Source organism: Stegodyphus dumicola, chromosome 10, assembly GCF_044657685.1.
Source record: "Stegodyphus dumicola isolate Sdum_Otavi_A_Nest chromosome 10, ASM4465768v1".
NCBI lineage: Eukaryota > Metazoa > Arthropoda > Arachnida > Araneae > Eresidae > Stegodyphus > Stegodyphus dumicola.
Window position 1 is genome coordinate 33,037,761 of NC_140777.1, and position 22,835 is coordinate 33,060,595.

Below are 22,835 nucleotides of genomic sequence, written 5' to 3' on the forward strand. Positions count from 1 at the left end.
CGTGCTCTTGTATTTTTAATTTTCCGGCTTAGCTTTCCTTTAATAATCATCACTCGCTGCACTGCACGGGGAATACAACAATTTAACTTATAATTCAACTAACATTAGCTATTTAAATACCAAATCCGTAACACTGCCCCTTCCCAAGGACTGCACATCCCAGGCAGTACAATCCCTGGACAGGAAGCCAAACTTACAACTAAGGCATAAATGTAATACTAAGTATTACATTACAATAACAAACAACATGAACAATAAATGCAATAACTAACTTTAAACAAATCAAATGCTATCGAATACTAAATACAAATTAAATACAAAATACAAAACAAATACTAAATACACATTTAGAAACAAAAAGGACCATGGTCTTACACTATTTACAATTATTTACACTATGTACTATGGCCATAGTAATGAGCTAACCTGTCGTAATGAATGACTTTAGGTTTAGAGTTCAAAGACTTACTGATCTGAACCATGACGTCATTCAGCCTTTTTAGGAGATCCCCGGGGTTCGACGTAGAGAACTCTGCGAAGCTACTGGCTAGGATCTGTACCTAGGCAGTCTCGGCCACGGGGGTATAAAATTTATGAACTTGGTGGTTCTGAAGGCTCTGGGAAAGGTCACTTATTGGTCGGCCCCGGAGTCTGGCACGTCCTAGTGCGGCGTGGTTCTAGTAACCCGGGGGTCTCCCCTGGGGTCACTGGGTAATGTCCCGCTGCGACAGGCTCGCCCAAGCGACTGGTAGGAGCATTAGACGACCGGTGCTGCCTGGGGCCTGTCCCCAGGTGCGCTGCTCTCCTGGAGGGTAATAGTGGAGGTTGAACCTCCACGACATGCCCAAAGGGGGAGTAGACCTGTAGTGGGCTTAAGTTCCTGGAGCAGGGAAGCCAAAATCCTCTAGCCTTTTTAGGACTGTGTACCCGACTCCTTTTCGTCGAAACATGTTCCACAACAACACTTTGTCTTCTTCGTTTAATCTGTGTCCAGTAGCTCTCTTGTCATATCTGATCTTCACTTTCTCCTTCGCCAAGTTGACTCGCTTTTGTGCGGAACAGTGCGTGACTTCAAACCGGGCCTGGACAACTTGTATTCCTCAGGTGATGAAGGTGCATCCGTAGGGTAAACAAACAGGCAATCACAAGGCAGATGAAGGTCTCGACCGAATAGCATCTGGGATGGAGAATAACTGGTAGTCTGACATTTCTCTCTGACCCTAGTATGATTTCGGCAGCTGTCTGAGTAGGGTCCTTTACATGAGACGTCGGCATTTCCAGGCAATGATCCCTTTTCAGGATGGATAGTCAACAACTTGTTGTTTTTGAAGTCTAAGGAAAAATTGTATTCCCTTAAGAAGTCCAATCCGAGTATTCATGGATCTGTAATATCCGCCACATATGCTGTGTAATGGTAGGCAGCATTTCCGAACGTGATGTTCACGTTTAACTTCCCAGCTATGTTGATCTTATCACCAGATGCAGTCTGAAGGGTAACACAGGATGGCGTCCAAATAAGTTTATCTTTAAACTGTTGAGCTACATCTCTCCGAATGATGGTAACATTAGCTCCTGTGTCAATGATCATATTGCAAGGAACTCCATGGATATGCCCCTTGATGGACAGTCCGTTGCTGTTGCCACTCACTGTAGAAATCTTGAGTGCTTTAAAACAAGGTTTTTCATTTTCTGCCACCTCCGTTCCTCGATATGGTCATTCATTTGTTTCCTCCATCGTTGCTAGGAAATGGTCTCAATTTCCGTGATCCGGGGTGTTCTGCAGTTTCTTGGCACGTGGCCTTCAGTTCCACAGTTCCAGCACTTTAGTTTCTTGTCAATCTTTTTCTGTCCCATGACATTTAACTGTCTGTTTGACCCACCTCTCTTATTTTCCATGCTCTGGGATGTTCTGCTGTTCCTTCATATGTGGCCTTCAACACTGAAGCTCCAATACTTTAGGGTTGGTTTATTCTCACCAGTATTCCGTCTCAAGGCATTCACTGGTCTTATCAAGTCATCCACTTTATTATCCGTGCCCTGGAATGTTCTGCAATGCTGTCGTATGTGCCTTTCAGTACCACATTTCCAACACCTTAGAGCCACTTTGTTCTCCTTACTACTCCGTATCAAAGCGTTGACTTCTCTGGCTAAATCATGTAAATGAGCCATCAATTGATCCACTGGCTCGTGGACTCGCACTGCTCTGACTGGATAGCGATCTCTACGAGTTGGTTGCTGAGTAGCCTCGAATTTCATGGTGTACACTAGAGAGCTTTTCAAATCTTTAACATCTGCCACTTGCAGAGCTTTCCGTATTCCAAAATTCCGGATGTCGTCGATGAAATGGTGCAGGGGCAGGATTTCCCTTGTTTCTGTCGGGCACTCCGGAAAGGTGAGATGGGATAGCCTTTCAACATCTGTGGCAAGTTCCTGGAGTGTTTCGGTAGGCTTCTGTTGACGGGATTTTAACTGAAGCCTACTGTAGTCTTTCATACATTTCTCTCCAAACTGCAGCTCCAATGCACCAGACAGAGCTTCGAAATCTATTCTTTGGTTTTCGGGAAGAGTCTGAAGGATATCCGCTGCATCTGCTCTCAGTGAAGCGGCGAGATGACAGGCCTTAGCTTGGGAATCCCATCCATTCACTTCTGCCAATATTGAAAATTGTGTCTTATAGACATGCCAAGAGGTCTTCCCATCATAGGTAGATAGCTTCAGTGAAGAACGAGCAGGCATGGGTAAGAATTTAAAACCATCGAACTGCTCCCTGCCGTCTCTACGAATTTCTTTAAAGTGTGAACTTCTTTGCCGATGACAGCAGAAATTTTGTCTTCAATTTGTTGCTCGATATGTCCTTGGAGGTAAGAAACACTTTCTTCAATTTGTTGTTGGGCGGCCAAAACTCTTCCTTTGACTCGTTACTTCACAGCCGACAATTTGTCCGACTTTACTTTTGACAGCTCCTATTCTGTCTTACATAGCCTCAAATTTACTTTCTATTATGCAGGTTATTTCTCTTTCCATTTCCTCCTGACCTGCTTCAATCTTTTCTTGAATGGCTTTCATCTCCTTTTTAACAGATTCTTGGTCCTGTTCCTGTCCCACTTTCAGTTCTTCCTTAAACGAGGCAAAGACTGATATCAACTGCCTTAACTGTTCTTCTGTCGCTCTTGTTAATGGCATTCAAATCCCACTTCTGACACCAAAAATTGTTGCGTGCGTACGGGTTCGTTATGAAATGAATGCACAAGTCTAATGAAAAATGAACAAAATTTATTATTATCCAAGCAAACAATATCTCACAGTATTTATCTTTTAACTATTCAAATGTTCAAGAGAACTCAATTCAAAACAGCTAAAGAAAGCTAATCCACAAATTCGCTGCAGTCAACAAGAGCAGTTTTCTAAAACAAACTCTTAAAACAACAACAAGCTAACTAAAATAAAAATGAATTGAGAGGTTTTCCTCCTTTTATAAGCTTTTATATCGTGCACAAGAATTTTCTGGAACTTTCTCGAAATTAAAAAGAGATATTTATTTATTAAATGTTAAATGCACGTGCTCTTGTATTTTTAATTTTCCGGTTTAGCTTTCCTTTAATATTCATCACGCGCTGCACTGCACGGGGAATAAAACAATTTAATTTATAATTCAACTAACATTAGTTATTTAACCAAATCCGTAACATATATCCGCAATATAAGCTTATATTATTAAAACAGTAAATGTAATGTTCATCTTCAAACATCCTAAATGTACAAAAACAGATATTACATGAGAGAAGCATCCACAAGACTCTTTTATTTTATAGAAATAATTTAGATATAAAGTTCTCCCTTTAAAGCATATTTAATCAACACTTTTCAATGCAATCATCACTGATGTTGATGTATTTCTTCAAAAAAAAAAAAAAAAAAAAAAAAAAAAAAAAAAAAAAAAAGTTCCTATGTTGCCCCAATATTATTTTTGTGTATTCTATTCTCTCATTATTCTGATGGCATAACCTTGGCCCTCATAGCTTCCTTTATGCATAAAAGTCTTGATTTATGCATAAAGGAATAAAGGATTTATGCATTTCTTTTTTATGATGAGAAAAGGCTAACCATTTAATGCCAGATCAAGAGCACAGAATGTACTTTAACCAGACAGATTTTCAGCAAATGGAATCGTCCTGATCACTACACCATCAAAAAACAATGAAACCATTATCTGAAAAACGAATCAATATTGATGTAATTATGTCAAAAGATATTGAAGAATTCAACTTTGAAAAGCCTTACACATGAAGTATTGGACTTTCTATCATGTGTATCTAATGAAATACAGTAGTAACTTCCAAAAAGGGACACACATGGAACTTGATATATCATCCCTATAGATTCTTCATAATAAAATGCCTACAAAATTAAGATGATGTAAATTTTATATATGAGTAACATGCTACAGAATAAAAAAAAGAAATGAGCATAATCACTTTATTTATACTGTTACATCCCCCACCCACACACAAAAGAAAACCTTTTTTTAATGAATTATTTCCCACTTTTGAAAGTGAGTGCTTTAAAGTGCTGCTTAAATCACTGCATAAATATTTTGATGCCTCAAGTGCAATTAAAGCACTCAGTTTCCAAGTACTTTTCTCCATGTGACTATCCAGCTCACTAATTCCACTAACTCTTACATTTTAAAACAAAATTTAAATAGTGAAGGCTGCTTTTTTAAAACAGTCGTTAATATAAACAATGGAATATAGATTTAGTAGCATGGTTGCATTCAGGATACAAAAGATTTGATAACTCTTTACTATTTGCATGAAAAGAATTCCGAGAAAGAACGTGCAATAGAAAAAGCTTTCTGTACATAATAGTGAAACTTCTAATTATGCCTTGGTGAAACAATATCCCTGATTTGAAGGCATAACATAATTTCCTACATTTATTCTCACACCTTGCAAAAAGATGGTTACATCTGTAAGAAGCAAAATGCCTTCCTTCATTTCATACTTTTTGCTCTAAAAAAATTAACTGTGCATACATTAAACTCCAGAGTCATTAAGCACTAATTCTTATTGCATTGTTATAACTTTCAAATTGAAGTTTTTCAAGCATTTTCATTTTTTTCACCATGACATTTTGAACTCTCATTCTGCACTACAGCAGAGTTAAATGGTAATACACTCTTCAGAAACCTTCCCTCTATTGCATGTCTCACCTTTGAAGCGTTTTATTAGGAAAACTGGTACTTTGCTTATCTGGCCCCCAATATTCAACAGTTGTGGAAAAGTACTGCTAAAGTAACCCACTAAGCTGCCAAAATGTTTTTATGTGACAACTCATAAAGTCACTAAAAAGTTTCTATGTGGCAATTCAGGTATGCAGATAGCACATATGTTTAGGAATACATGCAGATTTCTACTTTTGAAACTCTGTTCATTTTCCCGATTAGTATACCTTTTTGTATTGAGAACATTTGTATTTGTCATAACATGTTGTAATGGAATTGTTAGTTTGCCTACTTTTATTTTCATTACATTGGAGTCTACATTTAAGTTTCATCTGTTCTTCAGTGATCATGATTGTGGCAGGTGCACAATGCTACGATTGTGTGTGAAGCTGAAGTTTATATAATTCTATATATAATTTATATGATTTTTTTTAATGAAAACAGATCACTGAGTACATGGAAATAACAACAGTGAAAAAAAAAAAAAATACGAAAAGTTTATACTTGCATAAAATATGTCGACCCCCAACTTTTGAGAAAAATTTTCAGAAAAACAAATTTGTCATATGCTTCAGATAAAACAGCATGCTGATGTACTTGATAAAATTACACTCACACTTTAGTGAAATTTTGTTTATTTCCATTTTACATGGTTCGTACACATTTCTGCACATGGAAATTAAGTACGTTTTAAGGACTTTTAAGGACCATTAATGAAAAAAATTAAGGACCTATGAGCAAATGGGAACTGAATAAATTCAATTAAAAATATTATCTATGCTTGAATTTCACTTTTGTAATACCATCCTAAAAATAAAATAGATCCCTAAGTAGTATGCATTATTACTAAACATGGATTAATTAGCATAATCATTAATACATTTGAGAATAAAATAAACTTTATGTAATTTATCAAGTAACAAATATTTTACACTTACAACAGTCGGACTTATTTGAAAGAAGATAAGTGACATTTACATTTTACTAACTTTTGTCACATATTTGGTCAGTCTAGAGGTTTAGTAAATAACAGGTAGACTTTATGTCAAACACATAAGTTAAAATGAGAAGTAAGATCATAATCAGCATGATTCATAACAAAAGACTGAATGTTGTCACCACAGCTGCTTGCCTACAGAGAGACCTGCTGATTAGAACAAACCTGAAAGGCCTGATGTAGGCATGGTTGGCAAATGTTGAAAGATAGTCAGGCTCTGTTTGATGCAGTTAGTGTTGTAGCTTTGTGTAGAGTTCCAGGGGTTGTAACTCAGTTAATATACTTTAAAGTTGCAATAAGCCATTAAAGCACCAGAAGTGATAAGTTGTTTTATATTATTTGAAGTCTCGCTAGGTGCAAAGAATAAGTTTTACTTGAATTTTACATTTTTATGTTTTATCTTGTGACCATAGTGAGTATTAAGAAGGGCAATAACTTGCTTTAATATGTAGAGATAATTTTTAAGGGTAAAGAGTTAGTATAAATAATTAAATTAAGTAGTTAGATAACCTTAGTCATTATGGATTTACATGGCCATTATTAAATTTAATTTTTTTAACAAAAAAATCCTATTAAAATCAAAATCTAATAAAATTTCACAGTTTAAAATACATGTAATTTATGGCATTGATGCTTAAACGATATTAAGATACACATCAAAAGCTACAAAACATTTATGTTTTGTAACAACAACAATCAACAAAATATTTATCCGTCATTTCAATTTGAAGCCTTCCCAGACGTTTTGACTAGTTTATATTGATTTCCTTCTCTTTAAGCATCTTTTCTAACAATCAGAGATTTGTCTCGATATGCAAACCAATGCTCTCGCTAATTTCTGCATGCTTTATCTCCTAACTTGTCAACCTCTTCACAATGTACCTATGAGGGTTTACTTGATCTGATAAAAGTTAAATAGTCCAAAACCCCCGACATATGTGAAGCAAATTATCGCTATGTCTAAAAGTAACTACAAGACAAGGTTTAAATAAGCTTCTTATATTAAAAGAACTTAGAACATAAAGGCATGTTCTGATTCTAACAAAATCAATTACAGCTCACGGTGACGTAATTAAACAAGAACAGTCAAATTCAAACTAGAAATGTAGACTAATGGTCAAAGATTATACAATTTAATTTTAATTTAATCTGGCTCAGTAACTCTATCATATGAGAAAATAGAAATGGGAAATTATAAAATAATAAGGCTGAAATCATAAACAATTGGGTAATTTACATTAAACTGCACATATCTTCAAAAAATAATTTTTTTTTTATGTATACGGTTTCTTTCTTCAACATATTTCATTTTCATGTTTTTAGAGTTTTTCATGAGTTTTTGGATTTAATTAAGGATTTCTTTTATTCTAAAAACACTAAATGCATTTAGAATGCATAGAAAAATTGGTTCATTCAGAAGAAATATGAAATAAATATAGTAAAGGCCAGCTACAGAGCTGGTGTGCCAGAATTTTTAGAATTTAGTGACACACTCAACAACAAAATCTAGAAATGGCAAAACTTTTAGAATTTAGAGTAGAAATTGAAAGCAGAATTTAGAAAGACACTAGGCAGCAGAATTTAGGATCCACTGAAATTGCATCATGTGAGAAAATGCCTAGTGCCAGCTCCGTTTATGATGCATTAAGACATATTAGATGAATCTTTTAAATTGTAAGTTTTCAATTTCTTTATTAATAAAAAAATCCCTTTCTATAATGCCTGCCTATTGTGATAAGATTTGATATTTTCCATGCTTATGTCTAGTGAAAAGTAGAGAAAATAAAGGGGAGATAAATATGTTAAGAAAAACGTTCTAGTATCAAAAAATAAAACATTCAAATATTATGTTTCCATTGTTCTTCCAGAGGTTCTCCAAAAAGTAAGAAATTCATCGCATACTGTAAAATACATTCATTACATGTTGATGCCATGAAGACATTTTTCATTTTGTCACATAGTTCTCGAATCTTCTAGAATCGTGGGTCTATAAATCTTGCTTTCAAGTCCTTCTAAACTTTCCAGGCTGCAATGCCTAAACCCCTAAAGAAAAATTATCCCTACCAATTCTGTAACAGCAAAAAGCCAGAAATACTTTGAAAAAAAAAGGGGGGGGAAGGAAAAGGTGTAAAATTAATTTTATAGAGAAAATTGATGCATATTCTGAGAATTTTAAATATTCTGAAATAATTACACGGGAAAAACTCTTACTATGAAAAAATTAAAAAGAAGACATTTTTAATTATTTACATAGCTAATTTTGCTTTTGATAAGAGCTGTTTCGTAAATTGTGCTTTATAGCATTATACCCTGTTTATTTTTCAGATTCAAAATATTGTTGCCAAAATGAAACTTTAATAATATGACAGCGAAAAATCAAATTTTTTTAAATGTTATTTTTTAAATATAATTTCAATGTATTACCATTATTTTAATGAAATTTATCAATGTTACGATGTTTAAAAAAAAAAATAGTTGAAAAATTCTCAGATCTCGTAATTAAACATTTTCTACAGAAACTGATCTTAAAATCGCCAAAATGTTGATAAGTCGCCAAATTTAGAATTGTTTAATAAAACAATTCACATCCCCAAAGCGAAAGGTTATTTAAGAGCTCTTTATTAGAAAAAATGAATTTCTAAATGCTTATGTTTCACTCTTGCTTAGAAACTCGAGTATACTATCATTTATATTATAAATAGAAACAAATTATAACCCATGAACCCATTCAAAAGATAACTATATATGTCAGTGAATCGCCAAAAATATTCCTCCGAAATGCTAATTCACACTCAAAATGGCAGTCGTAAAGACAGACAGAAATTTCAAATAATTAAAATTAAGGAACTCCTGCTGATTTTGGCCAAAATTAAGGACTTTTAAGGACCAAAAATTGATTCCAAAAAATCTATAAAGACTTTTAAGGACTCTTAAGGACCCTATGAACCCTGATTTTAGCACATAATAAAATTTTAAAATACATACAAAATTTTCAAAGAATTTCATTCAAATCCTTTAAATTCAGAATCTGATAATAAATCCTGAAATTCTTTTTCAGTCATTTGCAAGTCATCATAAATTTCATTACAAGATAGTGTCATTATTGTATTGTCCACTTGGATAGATTCCATCATCTTCTGTGCCACCCAAGTTACTGGGAAATGCAACACTTTTTGAATGATTAAATTATTTCAGCTGGAATCTTGTCCCGAGCGTCTTTCACTCACCGTGCAATTAAAGTTATGTCCGGCTTTCTAATATTGCCACCTTTGGTTTTAGTAGTCAAATTGGATTGTATCCATTCTGCCCAATACTAGCGCATGTTCACCTTGAACGGCTTATTTATGCAGACACTCAGTAGTTGTAAAATGGATGTCAGCAATCCTGGAGTCATAGAAAGTATTGTTTTTGAACTTTCTGTATGCTTTCTTGCAACCTCTAAACAATACGGTCGAAACATATCCCAAATCCAAAGTGAAGGCTTCCTTAAATTGCACCTGGTTTTTTGCATCGTACATTTTAAAACCAATCAACAGTTAGGGTGTCGTCCACTCAACCATTTTTCTAAGTGTGAACAAGAACACCTGCCAGAAATGCTGTCTCTTTCGATGATAATGTTTTTCGCTTGAAAATAATCATGGAAGGCAACTTATTGCCATTTTCTAAACAGGTAAGAACTACTGTAAAACGAGTTTTCTCATGACCAGTTGTTTTTACATGAATTGTTTTTTCACCTTTTTTATCAACACTGAAATTTTCAGAGATATCAAAAGTTATGGAGGTTTCATCTATGTTTCCTATTTGAGACACTTCAAAATTAGTTATTTTTCTTTAATCACATACTTTTGGAAGTTTAAATTATCTTTGAGTTGGCAATTTCTGTGAAATTCTGGCACGATGGCATAAACATAGTCCATAACTATTCATAAACATTGTGCTCCAATGTTGTGATGCACGAAAAGAGTTATTTACAAGCACAAATTTTTTATCTTTCATGAGTTTCATGGCTCGTAGACGTTTCGCAGTTAGGATTATTACATAACCTTGCCATTTGTTATCTAGAATCCAGTCACTTAAAGCTTTTACCAGTTCTGGAAAAGAAGCCAATCTATGACACAGGATATTTTAGATTTAGGGGTTTTCTTTAAAATTTAATTGTTTTACACAACTCATAGTGAAGGGAGTGTGTGGCTCTGAAAACAGCCACTTTTTGTAGATCTGCTAAATCAGACACCATGAAAAAGGAGGGAAAGTAAAAAAGCACACGTACAATCAAGATAAATAGACAGATATTTTGTATGATTACAGTTACTGATTCGATATGGTTATAATAATCAAAGAGTGCCTCACAGATACTGTACAGTCTGAATTGCTCTGTGATGCCAGATAATGAAATGAAATGGGGACTTTTCTAATAAATAACAATTTTGTGTTTTTTTCTGTATGAATGATATATTTAATAATCAAGTTCACCAACGTGTCATCGATCAGCGACGACAGTTTTTTTCCCCCACAGTTTTTGCGTGTAAGTCAACTCCTACTCCGCAATTTGATTTTTTTCTTAAAATTGTAGACTTTTACATGGGTATATAAGGTAAGTGCTAAATTTTATTAATGAATGTACGAAAGAATATGCAGCACTTTATATGCATTGTTGAAACAGCTATAAAGATACTCAAACAAATATTTCTCTGCAAAGGTGCTAATGAGTTTGAGAACTATCTTCAAAGCCAGTAACAAATTCAGGACTTTTCAGTAGGTGCACAGATAATTAGAAACCACCAAAAAACTTTTTTTCTCAAAGGTAAAGCTCAATGTCATCTAAATTATAAATATTCTTCACTTCATAACCTTCACAAGAGCCCTTTTTTCTAATGACAATTTACCCACAGTTCACAGATCTGCTAAACAAATTAATTGAAAAAGTACTATGCCTGAACACAAATATCTATAGCTAGCCATCTGATACATTGGTTAATGCCTGTAATTTCAACAAACTCTTATGATTTAGCTTGAAATGCACTTCTACTTACATAAATATTTTTTGCATTTCTAAAAGAAGGGGGGAGGACTAGTGAAATGTCTTATAAATTGATCATATTTTCTATATTTAAATTTTTGGAACTTTCATTAAAATTAGAAATTAGCATTTTTAACTTTCATCTTTTTCACTTCATGTATCATTCATTTTTTGCTTATTCTACATTTTCCCCTTAAATGTTTTGAATTAAGATTTCAATCTTTCATATACCAAAACCTTTTTATTCTCAGAAGAAACTTTTAATGCTTCAATGCCATGTCTTTGTGAGGACAAAATAAGCACCTAAACTTAATTTCCTATTTTGACAGATAACACTATCAGCTCAAAAACAGCCTTTTTCAAATTTGTTCTACTACACAGTATTATCATTCTGCACACCTTTTTATTTTCTGTTTACACATACTTATCTTTCTTATCTCTCTTTGTTTTGTGCACAGCAACTCTCAAACTAATTTCTTATATCTGTTTCACTGGAATTATTTTGAGAATGCTCTGCCTTATTTACTTCAGATCATGCTTTAAGAAGGAATAACTGTACTGAGATCTGGTTCCAGCATTTTTAGTTTCTTGTACAAATTAATCATATCAATAATTTTATTTAATTGCTGACTGCATGATCAATTTAGCTAGTGTCTTAAGGAGAGCTGTATTAGGAATAGGTATTTAATTTTTAAGCATCATATTTCTCAAAATTAAAAAAAAAAAAAAAAAAAAACTCTTCCATTTTATTTTTAGCTAATCTTTTCAAAATTAATCCTGCGAAATTAAAAATATCCGAGTCATATCTTTCACCTTTGCTACAGCTTCTTTCTCAACCTCAGTAAGATAAAACCTGACCTCTTCTCTTCACATCCTGATTTTTCTATGTGATGTGCTTAACAAGGTCCTCACTCATGATTAATGAATGCCTTTGATACTGCTAACCAAAATAATTTTATGCATCAGTAGATCACCTTCAAGCATTGCTTGCTTCTAAAGTTTGTAGGAACTCACTATTTTCTACCTTTTTTATGGAATCATTTCATTTACCAGCATTCTATTAACTAGAATATTTTAAAAATTTAGAAACTTTTTTTAAAATGAAAAATCAAGCAATGACAGACTTGTGAAGCCATCACAAAGCATATACAGGTCTATGACTCAGAAAACACAAAAACTGTCATCAACAGTATGATTAAAGCTCAAATTATGGATAATCATTAAGATTGCAATGCAACTATAAGATCTTTGCTTTGGTTTTATATACAGCTGATTAATTTTTAATAAGCCAACTTAGATTTTGTGACAAAGGATATAAGGTACTTGCTATTTATCAATTTTTCCAGTGCATTTTGAAAAATAAATAATACTTGGCCTTGTGCTAAACAGAGCAGCATGTAGTGAAGTATTTACAAAATTATAGGCTTTTTCATTATATTATATAGTACATTATGACAAGCATTTTAATACAGCTGTATATATAACTTGCAGCTCTAAATTATTAAACTAAATAAAGTAAGAAAACATCTGCTGGAATAATTGGGGCAATCTTGATGGGATCTCTGGCATCTTTCACAGTTGCTGTGTTTCATAAACAAATCAGTTGTTTTACTTTATGTTTAAGGCCTATGAAAACACCTATTTTCACATGTTGAAATGCATGTCCCCCCCTCAGAAACCTTACATAATATTAAATATAAGCTTTTTATATTTAAACTAAGAACAAATAAGATGACTTTTTTAAAATTTTAGACTATAATTTTTTTTTTCCCATTCATTTGGCTATTCTACCATAAACTGCACTTTTTATACAGTTGACTATCTGGAATTCACACATCTAACATTTGCCAAACTTTCTAGATAGTCAAGATTTTACTGTTTTTTTCATTATTATTTTCCGTCAATGTCCTTTACTTTTAGAGTAAAAGACATTACTGTGCCTTGCACTGAGAGTTAAATACATTAAGATTTCATCATCAAGAGACTAAAAACCTGAAGAACTATCCCTTAAAGGAAATATAATATATATATGAAAAATGGATGAGCACAATATAATTAAAATCTTTATTTCTCAGCTACATCTTTTTAAAATACTTATTGAAAGTATTTTTAAAAGATGTAGCTGAGAGTTTCACAATTTGCAAAGACAAACAAATAATTTTGTTTTCATAACCTTGGAAAATGTAGATAATTTAACCTTATGCATAAAATTATTCAGCAGCAATTTTATAATAAGCATGTTGGTAACGACGATCAGAAAATGACATTCTGATTTTTCATGTTTCTAGTGCAAATACTTAGTACTTACGATTTTTTTATATCATACAAACATATTACACTCAGGATATTTATAGGCATTACTTAATATGGGCAATTTTAGTTATCAGAGATATGAAGCAGAATTCTAACCTGATATTAAATGGCTGACTGATTGTTTGAAAAGGTATATTTTTAACAATTACACATTTCTGCTGATCTAGCATTTTGTTATACCTATTGTTTTTTAAAGAATACATATTAATGAGGTAAAATTTAATGCATATTAAAAAGGTTTAAATTTACATGTTCATTTGTTGAAACCAGACAGCAACAAATATATAGCGGACTTATTCATGGGAATATAGAATTAAATGGAATTAAAATATGCAAAATGTAGTAATGAAGTAAAATTAAAGATAACCATTTAAACTTCCTTAATTACAGTTGAATACTGGAATTACAATTAATATGTTAAGACTGGTCATTTCATTAAAGATTAATACACTGGCTTGAAAACACTAAGGATTCAATGGTAACATCAACAAAAATGGAAAAGTAAAGTTTTGGTTAACACCAAATTGCACATGAAGGTAGCAAGTATGTTTATGCATAAATGACTTGTACAAAAATGAAAACAATATTTAATTTTAGTAAATTACATGTTGATGTCACATTTAAGTAATTAACAAATTGATGTTTAAAGCAAAACACAAATAAACAAAACTTGTATTAATAAGGTATGCGACCATCTTGAATTTTTACACAAACTTTACAATGACTGCCCATACTTTCAATGAGACGACCAACTATGATAAATGCTAGCAAAGGCCGTTCCTCCATTAGAGCAGTTTACAAATGTTCGAGTCTAGCTGCTGAGGTTAACATGAAGAGACAACACACTTGAGGGCATCCCACAGACTTTCAATGTGATTAAGGTCATAGAATATGGGAGCCACTTCAAACAAGAAATGCCCTCACTCTCCAGATACTTGTTTTACAATGTTGGCACAATGGAAATGGACATTATTATCCATAAAGAGGAAATCAGGACTAACTGCTGTACAGCAGCGTCTCATAATGGGGTGGAGCTAGTACTATGCAACTCATAGGCTGCGTTCAGACGTCCACATAAAGGGCATAGAGGCGTAGTCATAAGGGCATAAAATATGGGAATTCCGTTCACACTTGCAAGAACGGGGTATAAGCCGTGGCCAATAGAAGAAGCTAAATTTACGCATGCGTGGATGTATCTACAACTTTCCCGCGCTGTTCTCCTGCTTGATTCACTTCCCGCGTTCGCTCTGCTTGTTTTGTGACAGCGAAATCTTCTGTAGAATGCCACTTCATTTCAGCTTCACTCCGATTGGTCAACGCTTATTCCAAACTCAGCGTAAAGTTGAAAACTTTGAACCCTATGCCACGAGCACTAAACCAGATTTCGTGACGTAGCACAGACTGGTTGCCTTGGCAATGAAGCTCAGCTTTAACCACTTATGCCCTTTACGCCCCCGTCTGAACAAAGCTTTACAAAACCATCTTTAAGAATGCACAGCTGCACGAGATATTCATTGAAAATCCAGCTCACAATATGATGATGCACCTCTGAATGAGTGATGTTCGATGATGCTCTGGGCCTGATTATGCATTATTCTTTCCACAGCCTTATATGCTTTTCACACGAAATCTGGAGTTGCTCTGTAAACAGACACTGAATCAACATGAGACAGTCCAATGAGACACTGATGACACTACTTTAATCATGGCTATCTTGATTGGGTGGTTAGTGGAACACACATTTTTGGTACTCAGCATACAGTCCCTTTATGTGAAGCCTTGAGCACACAATACTGCCTAACACTGTCTTACCAGGTGATTCTGCAATCACAGATGTAATAAAGTACAAAGTCCGAGATTCAGATGTTCAATATCCGGACTTCAAAGAAACCACCAACTCTTTTTTCTTAATACTTTATGCATGTGCATTTGATTCCCGCCCCAATAGCAAAACATATGGAGAGTCCTGATTCAATTTCACTTTGGTACTAAATAAAATACCTCATTATTGAAGAAAAAAATCATTTTAGCATAAATTTGTGTGATCAACAATTTGGCTGCGCAGGTGTGCATCCGCTTGGCATACATCTCAAACTGAAAAGAAACATCACTGATTTTACACATACTAATATTTTACATCTCTGATGCCAACCTGACGAATCATTATTTATTATATTTTACTTTCATCACTGCATGTTTATCAACACATGACATCTTGAGTAATGACTCATGCAGCAATGCCTAAACAATTTTTTTTGTATTAGTAATTGAATAACAAAGAGTATGGTAACCTTTTATATTGACATTATGCTTGGTGATGATTACAGATTTAAGTTCAATGCACTGAGAAATATTAAAAACGAAAAATTTTTTTAAAAACATTTCTTTCCACATGCTAAAAATAGATTTTATTAATGATATTCATAGGCCAGAAGATTACATTTAGTGCTATTTAAATTAAGAATAACTGATTTGTTATTCACATACACCCAAAACTGGTGCCAGAGCTTGTATGGCCGCACCAGGCAGCAGAATTTAGGGAAAGCACTGGGACCCAAAATTTAGGGGCAGGAAAAAATTTAGAGCATAGGGATGCACTTGGTAGCAGAACTTAGGACCTGCAGAGACTGCATAGATATCTAGCCAGCCCTTGATAAACCATAAGTATATGTGGGAATTCACTTATTCAGGACTCGAATAAGCCTTAAGCATATGCAAAATATAGACACAAGTATCATAAATAACTAATAAAATTCAGGCTTAATTATCTCAGTGTATGATAGAAGCAAGGCAAAATTTAGCAGAACTTGTCTTTCCTCGCCAATCTCATGATACATAGCCAACAATGTACACCAATAATACATAGGCTAAAATACTTTATTGATTCCAAGCAATTTCAGTTAATACAGCAGATTGTGCTGTTCTGTAACTTTCTGATTTGATCCAGCTTATTATTTTTTTTGGATTATTACTATTGCAATAATTTTATGAAAAAATAAAGTTTGAACGTTTGATTATGTCAAAAAGAGTTTCTAATTCTGGAGCTGCAACAGGATCTACAAAGCGAAAGCCTGTTTCAATGTGCATTAAACAAAATGCAGAATTGCTGCAAAAAATGGATAAAGGTATATCTGTCTCAAAATTATGGGAGGAGTATGGCAGTGGAAAGTCAACAGCATATGACATCAGAAAACAGAAAATGGTACTTCTTGAATTTTTTTGTATGTTGCGACACCTCACTTGCAATGAATAACAAAAATTATTCATTATGCTAAAATGACGATCATATCAAAGTGATAACTGAATGGGTGACAGCGATGCAGCGAGGGCATGCAATTGAAAGGTCCAATGCTAATGGCTCAAGTCAAAATATTTCATGAAGAAATGAAATTAAAAAGAGTGCACATATTCGAGAGGTTAGTTACCCAAATTTAAAAATCACCATGGTATAAGGCATTTCAAAATTTCAGGTGAAAAAGCTTCAGCTGATACTGATGCTGCTGAACTATTTGCAGATGAATTCATTGAAATCATCAATACTGAAAAGTTATCACCATAACAAATCTGCAACAGTGCTGAAACTAGTCTTTTCTGGCAATATGTACCATGAAATATCTTGGCAACCTCTACAGAAAAGGCTCCAACTGGTGTCAAAGATTCCAAAACAAGACTAACAATTTTAGCATGCGCAAATGCTGCAAGAGAGCACATGTGTAAACTCATAATCAGAAAAATACATGACCTCGAGCATTTAAAGGACTAAAGATTTTCCCTGTTACATATCGTACAAATAAAACAGCATGGATGATTGGTTTGGAAATCATTTCATACCCGAGGCTCAGCAACATTTGAATTTGGTTGGTTTACCTGATGCAAAAATTGTTCTGATTGTAGACAACTGTTTCGCTTATACTTCACTTAAAGTTTTAGTGAAAGATAATGTATCCATATTATTATTTCCTCCAAATTGTACATCCATCATTCAGCCTACTTATGTTGGAATATGCAAATATTAAGTAACTCACTGAAATGCAAATATAAAGTAACATTTTTAAAATACATGTTAAATTTCATGAATAATGGCAAGACTATTCCACAATTTAAAAAATATTTTAGCATAAAATTTGCTGCGAGGAACATAGCAAGATCATGGGAGGATGTGTCTCCAGATACCTTAATGCTTGGCATAATTTATAGCCAGCTACCATATTTCATGGTAAGGATAATGAAGATGATAGCCATGAATTTGAAGGTTTTCAAATAAACCAAGGTGAAACTTTCCAATTAATGGATTTCGTAAAGACATGTGAAAAAGCAGTAACAAATGAAGATGATATAACAGATCTTTTGATGGCAATGCCCCAATTATCAATCAATAAACAGATGGCAAAATCTATAGTATGGTTCTAGATCCAGAAAATACTGCTACTGATAGTGAAGAAAGTGACAGAGAGGTTATTGAAAATGAAAAAAAAATTGATCAACAAGATAGTTGAAATTCTCGACGCAGCAATTACCGGACTTGAATAATGGACATTAAGAAATTATGTCTGTCTGCAGAATTAAAGAGAAAGTACTAGCACAAAAAATGAAGCAACTTAAACAACTTACATTGAAAGAAATGTTTAATAAAGTAAACAGATAAATATCAAGCTTTTTTTTTTTTTTTTTTTTTGAAAATTTTGATACTTTTTAGATCATAAATGCTTCACTATTTCATAGATCATGAATTTATATTTTTAATTTTATAATTTCTACATGCCATCTTACTAGATTTAAACTGATGATCTAATATCTAGAAAAATTCAAAATCCAAAATCACTGAAGTCCTAACGATTCCGGATCTCGGACTTTGTACCATACTTGTAGATAAAACACATCAATTTTACTTGGCTACTATAGACTTTACCTTTAGAAGGGCTGGTAACACTTTGTTTGCTAGGCACAGGTTTCCTGATGATTATTTACATTGTTTGGAATTGTTTCCACATTCAAGAACAAATTACTGAATGATCAAGGCAAATGAAGCAAGCTACATCTCTGAGTGCCTGTTTCAATGCATCTGACAGCATGCCAGATCTCACCATCTGCTATTCGTCTTGTTTCAGCCATAGGAGTATAAATATTGTAAAATTTACCCCATGAATATTATAAACACTTCATATCTGTATTTAAATTTACCCTCTCAAACTTTCCCATATAATGGCATCTTCAACTATTGCCTAATTAATGTACACTGCACACATACAGAAAAAAAGACAATTCTATATTTCCTGTTCTACTGGGCCAATTAACGAAATCCAAATTGTATTTTTCATGTCTCGAAAGCGCAACTTACAATATGTATTACATCCATATATAGCATTGTTCTAATACAGGTCCTTGGATACAAAATCGGATTTTTCTGATATTACATGCCAATTGTTTTCCATATTTCGATTCTATGACTGAAATTATGCCAAACTGCCAAGTTTCGTAAAAATTCACACAAGCAGTTTTTAAAAAAAATTAGCTCTAAAAAATTTAGCCCCTCAATGTTAATTGACTTTCATATATATTTATTAACACTTCTTTTTTTTTATTAAACTTGTTTGATTCAGGGCCCGACTTAGCCTAATCGGGGCCCAGGGCAAAAACTTCTTTGGGGGCTCCCATCTGCTTCACTATTTCAGTAACGAAGAAGTTTTCTCATTGCTAACTTTATCATCTAGCTGTGAAAAATTTATATCCTTGCTGACAGAGTGGAATTCAGCTAATTTTTGCAGTTACGATAGCTCAATTATGCCAATCAGAAGCCAGTATTTTTGTAAGCATATCTCATTTTGTGATATGTAAAAATACAGGCTTTTGATTGGCCAAATTTGTCCATAGTAATTGCGAAAAGTTAGCTGAATTCCACCCTAGAAAGCCATGGATTTATGAAATATAGATTTTTTTTTGTGTTCATGTGATAGATTGACTCTTTCACGACCAATCTGCCTCCCACAGCCCTACATTGAGACAACCAGAACCGCCTGAAAACAGCCGAGATTGCAATCTTGTTTTCTTCCCCCTTCCCCTAAGGTATGCAATAGCAGGTGCAATTTCCCCAAATGCATTGTATCAGTTTACTGCAGACAGCTTGTCCTAAGAGTTTTCTTATCTTGTAGTTGCTCGTGATATTTTGTTGTTGATTCTTTTTTTGGTACAGTGTGCAATGAAACAACAACAAGAGTGCAGTTTAAAAATTTAAGGATTAAATTTATTTTTAATCAATTTATTCCTTCCTACAAAAATAAAGGAAGTAAACAAAATCTCGGTCATGTTCATAACAAAGCCAGAAAGGCTTGTTGGTCTAACCTTCAAAATAGGTTTTTAAAGAACGGAGTCAAAGACTAATGGAATCTGTTAGAAAGTACAAAGGACGACATTCAAAATCTTCACATCTATTTTCTGCGTTAAAGGACAGGGAGGGGAGGAAATTGGTGTGAAACTGGAAAAGTATTTCGGGCGGTTCGGTATTCTGAGGATACAGGTTAGCGAAGGGTCTGGATTTCAAAGAGTTAATCAAGAAGTTAACATAAAACTGACAGATTTTACACTGGCGTGATATTTTGTTTAAAAGAAGCTCATTAAAGATGGAAACATAAAATAAACTTTCTATTCGATTTGGCCCCCCCCTCTGATGTGGGGGCCAGGGCAACTTATCCGTATGCCCCTGCCTTAGTCAGGCTCTGGCTTGATTCTTACTTTCACATTTCGAAATTTAGATTCGTTCCAAATAAAATTTCCCCATTTTTTAAGATTAACTTTTAAAATTTGTATTTTTAAATAATTTTATAAAATTTTTGAAAAAAAAAACTTTTAAATTATAACCTATAAAATTTTTACCACCAGCTTAAAGTAGATGTATTGCTAAGCATACTTGCAAAAATTTAAGAGTTTTTAATTCAAGACTGCCCAGTATGTGAATTCAAAACTGCCTAATATGTGAATTTATATATTGGCATGTTTTGAAATTTGGCATATTTGTTATAAGCAATAATAACACCAAATATGGTTTATGGCTCATTGAACACTCAGAAACAGTTGAGATAGACGAGAGCTTATTTACAAGACGAAAGAACAATGCCGATCAAATTCTTCCACAACAGTGGATATTTGGTGGCGTTTGCCGTGAAATGGACGAATGCTTTCAAGTTAAAGTTCCAAACCGTTCTTTACCAGTACTGTTAGATGCGGTAACAAATCACATCAAAGAAGGGTCAATCATCTATTCCAAATCCTGGAAGGGCTACTGTACAAGTAAAATGGAAGAAGCTGGTCTTCAGCATTTCAAAGTCAATCATAGGTGCAATTTTGTTGATCCCGACACTGGTGTAAACACTAAAAAAATTGAATGACTTTGGGGCAGTGCCAAATGGAGAAATACAAAACATCAGCGAGCTTCTTGCCATCATTTGGAGTCACACCTCGCTAAATTTATGTGGGGACGAGGAGTAAACAATCCATTTGAGCAAATTCTCAAGGACATCACCGTATTCTGGAAAAACCAATAATTATACGCATTCTTTTCAGTATTATAGTTAAACTTGTTTTGCTTACTATTAATAAATATTTGTTTAAAGTTGAACGTTTTTGACTTTTATTCTGTTGACTGTTTTGTCATTCGCTTCGCTTGGCAACTTCGCCCGCATTTGGTTCACAATTGGCGACATTTGTGCCTGGCTAATGGAAAAGTACCAAATTAATATTTAAAGTTTAATTTGAGCAATGCATTGCATAAAATGACTATAAATATATTTCTACAATTTAATGTATAAAAAATATTTTTAGATAAAAATTTAGCAATACATATTCAAAGTAGTCAAACTTAGCTTGACTAGTTTATCTATGTCACTAAATATGCACTGCCCCTTTCAGACAGATTTACAAACTAATTTGGGGTAAAATAACATAAAGGTGACTTGACATGAAAACAAATTATTTTTCTATTGATTTGCTAGAGAAAAAACATCTGTAATTAATTTTCATCATGAATATAAAACACTAATAGTTCATATTTAAAATAATGAAACTTCTTTATTTAAAAAAATAAATTAGGTTATGAAACAAAGAGGTTGAATAACATGAAATTTGAAAGGGAGAGGAATGCCTATGATTACACATTTTAAAGATTTATAGCTAAAAAAATTTCAATTTATTTTTTTATACTTTAAATTGCAGAAATATATTTATAGTCATTTTTATGCAATGCATTACTTAAATTAAACTTTAAACATAATTTATCTTGAATTTTCTTTCTTATCTTCTGGAACAGCGTATATGTAAGCAAAATTTGAAAATGGGCATTATGCACTTTGTTAAAATTATCTGAAAGTATGAAAAATGACTTTTTTCTGCTCCCATACAGTGAAAAAAAGAAAAGGAAAACAGATTGCTAAAAATTAAGAGGTTTGCAAATGAATTATTCTTGGCGTAAACTGCAAAAATGCTTCAAGATAAATTTTTAAATTTCTACATAAATTTCTCACCCAAAATTACAAAATTTAATATCTGGCATAATTTGAGTCGATGGAAACATACTGATTTGAGATTTCCTGCCACCTCTAATGTGGATAATTTAGCTTTCATCAAAAGCACTATGGCTGTGTTAAGTACTTAAAGAAATTATATATATATATATATAATTAAAGAAATGAGAAAAAACTAAAAAAGACCTATGTAATCAAAAACTTTGAGCATTGAGCTGCAAAATTTAGAAAAAAGTTAAAAGAAAATACCTAGTTCGTATGCCAAAAAGTTGCTTAAATACTGTGGTTCCGTTGACAATATTAATATAAGTAAAATAAAGTGCAATGGAATGTGTAAATATAGTCAAAAGTCCTTAATCCGGACACCCATAATACGGAATGATCTATAATCCGGACCACAAAGCTACAAGCTTTCTGCGCATGCGTTCTTGTATGCGTGTAATACTTTTACGCATGCATGTTTAATATATAAAGGACAGTATAAGCTAAGCTAAAATTATCTAATTATACATTTCAGTTAATGTTGCAGATTGCATTGTTCCTTAATCTTCGAATTGTATCCAGCTTATTATTTTTTGCAGACTGTTAGAGCAATTTTATAAAAGTAAACTTGAACTTTCGATTATGTCAAAAAGAATTTCCGATTCTGGAGCTACCAAAGGATCTACAAAGCGAATGCATGTTTCGAAGTCCATTAAAACAAAAAGTGGAATTGCTGCAAAAAATGGTTAAAGGTATATCCTTTGATTCTCTAATCATTCTGAAATA

The 22,835-nt window shown here is 33.3% G+C and overlaps 1 protein-coding gene across 4 annotated transcripts in view; it reads right to left on the minus strand.

Moving 5' to 3' along the window:
* Positions 1-22,835, minus strand: part of LOC118190930 (XK-related protein 6-like) — a 60,272-nt gene that overhangs the window by 29,394 nt on the left and 8,043 nt on the right. The gene's annotated exons all lie outside the window — the stretch shown is intronic.